Genomic DNA, 7,276 nt, shown 5'->3' with positions numbered 1-7,276 from the left:
TGTGTGGGGTTTAATTTTTAAGTTGCTAACATGCCCCTTTTCGTAGGCCATCACAATTTCATCTGGATATGCAGTCATCTATTATGATGGAGCATTTCTCACTTTGATAATATCATATTTGAAAATACTTCATTCATTTCAAGATTTCAGATGCTGCTTTATTTCTATCAGTTAGTACTTCATCTAATTCTATTTTTAAAATTTCATAGTCAGGTAACGCTTAGTGCAGGCTGGCTTGTAAGCACTAAAGACAATAGGAAGTCTCTTTAGGAATACCTCCTCAGTACTGCTGCCTTCCTTTCCCTCTGTTTCCTTGTACTTTTTCCATGAAAAAAAAAAAAAATACCTTTTGCAAAATCTTCCCTGAGTTCAAAGCCTGACACCAGAAAATCAGTCTTTTCCATAATGCAATTGCTATACTCCTGAAATCAGCCTTGTTTGGTGAGACTGAAACTATAGACAAGTCAGTGTTTGTGTTTTACTCAAAGATTTTACTCAGGCTTGCTTAGTTTATCTTTGCTTTTTTGTTTTTCTTAAAGAGCAGAAAGGAAGGTGAATTAACCCAAGTATTCTGATTATCAAAACTGTCATTCAGACAGTGGGGTGGGAGGGGGGAAGAGGAGAGATGGGAGAGAGCGCGCAAGCGGGTGCCTGTGCGCGTGCATGTGCATTTACTTTTACTTTGGTTCTTGCAAGCCAAATATAGAATTATATATTTAGCTATTATTGCCTTTATTTATTTTTCTGAAGTACTTGATTTTTAATGATTGTTCTTAAGATAAAAGACTTAATCCAATTAGTGGGGAACACTTGAATGTAACTGAACCTAAACCAAAAGATCTAATCCCTTTGGAGTCTGAGAAAAAGGAGAACGTTTGAGTTTCTTTCATTGTTCATCTTATGATGATGGAGGGAGGCTAGTGGAATATAATTAAAACATTTAATGTAGTGTATTTGTCTAATACAAATAGAGTGCGGCAAGTTCTAGTATGTTTAAAGATGGGAACTGAGGGCTGGAGAGATGGCTTAGCGGTTAAGAGCACTCTCTGTTCTTCCAGAGGTCCTGAGTTCAATTCCCAGCAACCACATGGTGGCTCTTGTCTGTAATGAGATCTGGTGCCTTCTTGTGGCAGGCATGTACACATGCAAGCAGAATACTGTATAAATAATAAATAAATCTAAAAGAGACGGGGGGGGGGGGAGGGTTGAAATCTAAGTCAATCAAATGATAAAATCAGGTTGATTGTCTCATACTTGGCATTTACTTTTGAAAGATAATGTAAGAGGTAGCACATTGCTGTCAAAGCAGCTGATGTTTTGGTAATGGCTTGCTGAGCTTATTTCTGTCTACGTCATAAGCACTCAAGTGTGTATTGGTTGTCTAAAGGGTGAAGGTATAGGAATGCAAGTGACTTTATACTGTTCTTGGCTTTTACAAGAAAAATGGGCTTTTTTTTTTTTTTTTTTTTTTTTTTTTTTAAGGAAAGAAGACATTTGTATTATAAAACTATTTTGGAAATTCACTATGAAAGGAATAAATCTTGAAATCAATATTTTTGACTCTTTGGATATCGCTACAGTTCTGAACACAGAGTTTAAATGCACCATCAAAACGATGACAGCGTACAGTGATGGCTCTCCATGAAGGCAATAATTGTTTCATGCTTAAAAGGTCACTTGTATTTCGTTGCCATTACTTTTGATTGATTGGTATAGCCAGTCACCAAATAAGTATGTTCATAATATCAAACATTAAATGAAGATTTGTCATTGCTCTTGTTAGCTGTAGCATCCAAACTTCAACCTTCCACATTCTTTCATAGAAAAGAAATGCAATGGAAATGCCCTGAAAACTGCCACTGCAAGCCAGCCCATCACTGGGGCTGCATTTTGCTGTTCTGTGATTATATTTACCAAACTGAAATACAAATGAAGACAACATACTATTTATTAAAACAATGAAATTTTGTTATTTATGAAATAAACTTTTTGCTAGATATTTTAGACATTAAGTATTTTGGCTACATGGATTAATTCAAATAAATCTATTAGGCATTCTGATACTTAACAACTCTTAAAATATTTATAGAAAATAAGAACAAATTGGTATAAATTTTTAGGCAATTCTATTTTTCTAGAAAAGATTAGTGACAATCTGAATGTGTAGTATTCTAGAAAATAAAAGTTCTTGTGAAACTTAAAAAAGAGTAAAAACCAACTAGTAGCATGTAAGATCGTGGATTCTAAATTCAGTATTTTATGCGTGAGACTTACAAATTTTTGGAGCTTGGGTTCATAGACTTTGCATTCTTATATCTAAAATCATTTGGAGGATTGTTTGCATTTATTTGAAATTCAAAATGGAGTTACATATGCATGCAAAGAAATTAACTCAAACTTAAATTAATCTATGCTCTTTTGGCTTTTTACATTTTAACTGCTTTTTATTTCATGGGCCAGTTATGTTAAGAGGAATAACGGTGTTTGTTATCACCTCTGAGAGTCACTTTGCTGTGTTTTGTATAAACTGGGTCCAGAAGGATCTGGTTGGAAAATCGCTTGATTTATAGGTATTTGGGTGAAATTATTTCATAAGTTTTAATAATTTGCTTAACTCAAAGGTTTTGTTCAAGTATCAGATTTTTAAAGAAGATTTATTACTTATTATCATGTATACAGTGCTCTGCCTGCATGTACACCTGCAGGCCAGAAGAGGGCATCAGATCACATTATAGATGGTTGTGAGGTTGCTGGGAATTGAACTCAGGACATCTGGAAGAACAGTCAGTGCCCTTAACCTCTGAGCCATCTCTCCAGCCCCCAAGAGTCAGATTTTTAAATTGCTTCCTTTGAGACCTTGGGCATTTGGAGACAAGGCCTTCATGAAGATTTGGCTTGACTAGGGATGGCACTTTTTTAGGCATTTGGAAAAGTCATTTGTCACAGAGGCATGAAGGGAAAAGTGCTGTCACAATGCACATGTCTTCCATTTTTAAGAGAAACGAACATGTTTCAGAAGGACTCTTAACATATCTGGGCAAGTTTGTTCCTATTTTGCTGTTAACGCCCAACTATGTAAATCTGCCTCTTAAAGACTGCTTTGTTTGCACTGCCTTGTTTTAAGTAATTTGGTGGTTTATGCACTTGAAAAGCCCACATAGAGATGGGCATCAATAACGTTTCATAAAAGGCTATGCATTTTGTGTTTTGGATTTTATCAAAAGGAAACATTTTATTTTGTCAGAATGGCAGAGTGTTTTTCAGCAGGTGTGAGCCAACACACCAGTGAGAATCTTCCTGTGTGAAGAGACTCTGAATGTACACACACATCCTCCTGGCCTTAACCATAACTGGCTCATGCTAAATCTCCCAAAAGCCAACCCTGATGCAAAATTCGAGTTGTTTGCGTAGAAATGAGAAAAGCCCACAGGATCTGGTGTGGGAGGAGACAGCAAGACTGCTTTTCCTTTCAAAGGTGGTATTTCTTCCTCTATCAGTCTTCTCTCTGAACTCGCCTGGCTGGCTCATCTTGTCTCTCTAATGCTCCACAGACTTTCAGAGTCCCCTTTTGATGTGTCAGGATTTTTCTATGTCTCTTTTGACATCCCCAGTCATCCGTATGCTCCTCAGTCTCTCGTGGCAAGTGTTAATGTTTACAAATAAGTTCCCTCATATAAAAACGAGCATCATAGCAAGTATAAAGATCTGACAAAACAGGATTTATTAAGAGGCTACAGGATGCCAGTCAGTGTATAATAACACCCATTTACAACATGAAACAAAGGTAATTATGGTTTTAGTAAGGAACATCTGTAAGCTCTTAAACTGGTTTAGCAATAAAAGTTTTATAAAGTGTTTCAGCTGGGGATTTATTGTAGGTGTGTTAATTGTATAAATGTTCTTTATAGACCCCATGCCAGTATTGAGGGTACAAAAATGGAGCTGTTTTGGTGAGGGCAGGGTCTGGCTTGTGGCAAATTGTTTTAGAATCTTGCTCTTCAATATAAAAGACTTCCGTGGTATTGTTCATTTAAAAAACAATCTTCCTAGCTGATGAGTTCTTTCGTGTTTCCCGGACTACAACACCCAGGGTCTTAAGCCCTGGTACCTTTGTGGTCCAGACTTTAGATTCCACCTACTTGATAGTGTGTCATACTTTGATTGCTTTCAGTAACAGTAGGCAGCTTCTAAGGATGGGTTTGTTTGCATTGAAAACGTTTACATGCATCCACTTGGAGCAGCAGTTTTGATATCAGGCCCTACACACAAGACCAAACACAATGAAAACTGTTTCTAAATCTCAGATTTATAAACTATATACCTCTGGCTGGTAATGTGTTAGACACCATCTCAATCTTTGCATTTTTATGTAATTCTGCAAATTAATGTGCATTATAGTCATTTGCTTCTTTTTGGTTAATGGAACCTAAAAATATGGTTGTAAATAAAATGTGCTCTGTGTTTTGTTTCTTGCTTGATTGGTTTCTGTAGGAGTATGTCTCCTTTTTATTTAAGGAGTTTTTGTGTAGATGATATTTGTAAGAGTAGGATAAGCTATAAAGTTTTTGAATTATTTGAACTTGTAATAACATTTCAACATGGATCTTATTTGCAAAAGCCACTTTAAAACTGCAGTACATGCATTAGCTATAGTGATATGTACAACTTTTTCTCTGATATTATAATATATAATATTGTCATAAAGATTTTTGAAGTCTCTCAAAATATGCTTAATAATTTATTTCCATAAGACTGAAGTTTTATTTACAAAACATAAGACCAGATAATTTATGAATTAGTATTACTAAGATGCATCAGTAATTAAAATTCAATCTAGGATCTTTGATTTTGGTTTTTGGTTGTGCTTTGTTTGAAGGAATAATAAGTGTCTTCGGTACTTTCATTAAAAATTTGAAATGTTTGTATACTTTGTATGTGCGTCATTTTAAAGTTTATGCAAGTTCTAAGCAATAACCTGCATGTTCTACCTGGTCAGCATCCTTTGTCATGACAGTTTCCTTTAATATTAAGAATGGTACAAATCAACATTGTATAAACCCTCTCCCAATGAACACCTTGGGATTTTCTTGTGTTGAAACACTACTATAACGTGGTGCAAAACTTTGTATTTTGTGAAATAAAAATAAAGCCACAACTATTTAGTGCAAAAGCTTGTCTGTACAATGTGTGCATAAATAGAATTTAAGTGAGCAGACGGATGAGACTCAGTTCCCCCAATTTCATAATCCTAGGACCTGGATCCTGAAGGTGGGCTTTTAATACATCCTCCCTCCCTCCCAGGTGAGATGCCAGCCTCAGAGAAAGCAAGAAATTGCAGACATTTTAGTTTGTGCTTATTATCAGGAGGATTGCGTTATCCAATCACTAGGCTCTTATCCATTAAATGAAGCCTTAGCAGTTAGATTTTGGTCTCTTTTCCTTGCCCCTCTGGCCTCTCTGGAGCTCCAGCACCGTTTTGCCAAGCATCTTGGCTCAAATTGCAAGCGGTCTGCATCTTGCATCTGGGTCTGGAAGTATCCGTAGGTCGGAAAGCTGAACACTAACTGAGCAGAATGCCAAGTGGTTTTGCCTTCAGAGAGTATCCTGAGTCATGCCTCTGAACATGCCTAAAATGTTGTGTCTAAACTGCCACAGGAGCAGCTGAATTTCAAAACGAGACTAGCAATCCCAGAGGCGGTGAGGCCCCAGGTGAAACTGCATCTGTCAAAACCACGTCAGGTAAATACAAACGGTTCACTCACAACTTTGTCGCAGATGCAATTCATTAGTTCTAATGGCCAGTCTTTTTTTTTTTTTTAATGTATTTATTTTTATGTATATGAGAGGGTATCAGATCACATTCTAGATGGTTGTGAGCCACCATGTGGTTCCTAGAACTTGAACTCAGGACCTCTGGAGGTTGAGTGTGCTCTTAACGTCTGAGCCATCTCTCCAACCCCTAATGGCAAGTCTTAAGCAAAATCTATTCATCGCTCCCCCTTCCTCTGCATGGTCCCTAAGCATGCCTAGAAGTATGATATGTCAAATGTGTCACTTTCCCCTAGGCAAGTAACTGATAATCTACCACACATAACAAGGTTCTTCATGGAAGATTGTACATGCTTATGGCTGGTGTCCATTGTAATTTGTGGCACAGTGTTCCAAACTCCTTGCCCATGGCAGGTAGTCTGTTCCCTTTCCATCTAGCTCCAGATAAAGCACATGGCCAGCTAACTGTCTTGTTATCTTACCACGTCCCTCATTATGCAGGCAGAAATGGCCTCAACTGTCAGAGAAAGCTTGTAGGGACAATAACAGAGACAGTGGACATTTCTCTTGAGGCTAAAGGTCAAAGTAAATGGGAATTTGGGAGAAAGAACACAAAAGGGAAAAAGGAAATGATTTCAGAGAATAGGAAAACTTGAATGTAATGCATAGGTTACAATTTCATTAACAGAAAATGTGTCAGTGTACTGATTCAAAGAAAGAGATGAGTCACTCAAGGATGAGTTAAGCCTTGCTGGCAGCAGGGAGCTCCAGCCTCTGTGGACTGAGTGTCCAAGAGCCTCACAAAAGCATGATTACTGATTGCAAAACACAAAAGTTGTTTTCTGGGCAAAGCAAGTTCCTCATACCAAAGCCCCAATCTAATCTGTGTCTGGTGAAAGAAAACATCACACACCTGCAACCTTCGTTCTTATTGTGCACCGTTTGCAGTGCTCATAGTGCAAGACACTGCAAGTGTGTGTCCAAAGTCAGTGCAAAGGCTGTAAAGCTCCTTCAGAAAGACAGCCCTATAGATACAGATAGTTGAAAACATCTATCAATAATAGCAATCATTACAATGATTTCTTCAAGGTCAAAGGACTTCTAGAAAACAGCTGTTTCATTCTAAGGTTTACCCCCAGAGAGAATGATTCTGCTAGATTTTCTGCTACAGAAATTAAGATGAAGTTCTGATGGTTACTTCAGCATAAGAAATTTTGTGATTTCAATATTAAAATGCAGTGTGTGTATACCTATGTACTTCTGTCTATGTAGGGCATGATCTTACCTGAGGTTTCAAAATCATTTGTTCTAAGAGCAAATGTTTTCAATATGCCACCCACTGCCAATGAGCAAGTGCCTCCAGGCAGTGGCATCAGCACAGTGAGCTGTGGACCTGGTGAATTGCCCTACAAAAGAGCCCAAGTCTGGATCTATCCTAGTAGTTAACAAAACCCCAAGCAATACCCAACAATTACGTTTCCTGGAAAGATGCTGCCCATGGGAGGAT

The sequence above is a fragment of the Acomys russatus genome, chromosome 23, assembly GCF_903995435.1.
Source record: "Acomys russatus chromosome 23, mAcoRus1.1, whole genome shotgun sequence".
NCBI classification, from domain to species: domain Eukaryota; kingdom Metazoa; phylum Chordata; class Mammalia; order Rodentia; family Muridae; genus Acomys; species Acomys russatus.
This window is presented reverse-complemented; position numbering follows the sequence as displayed.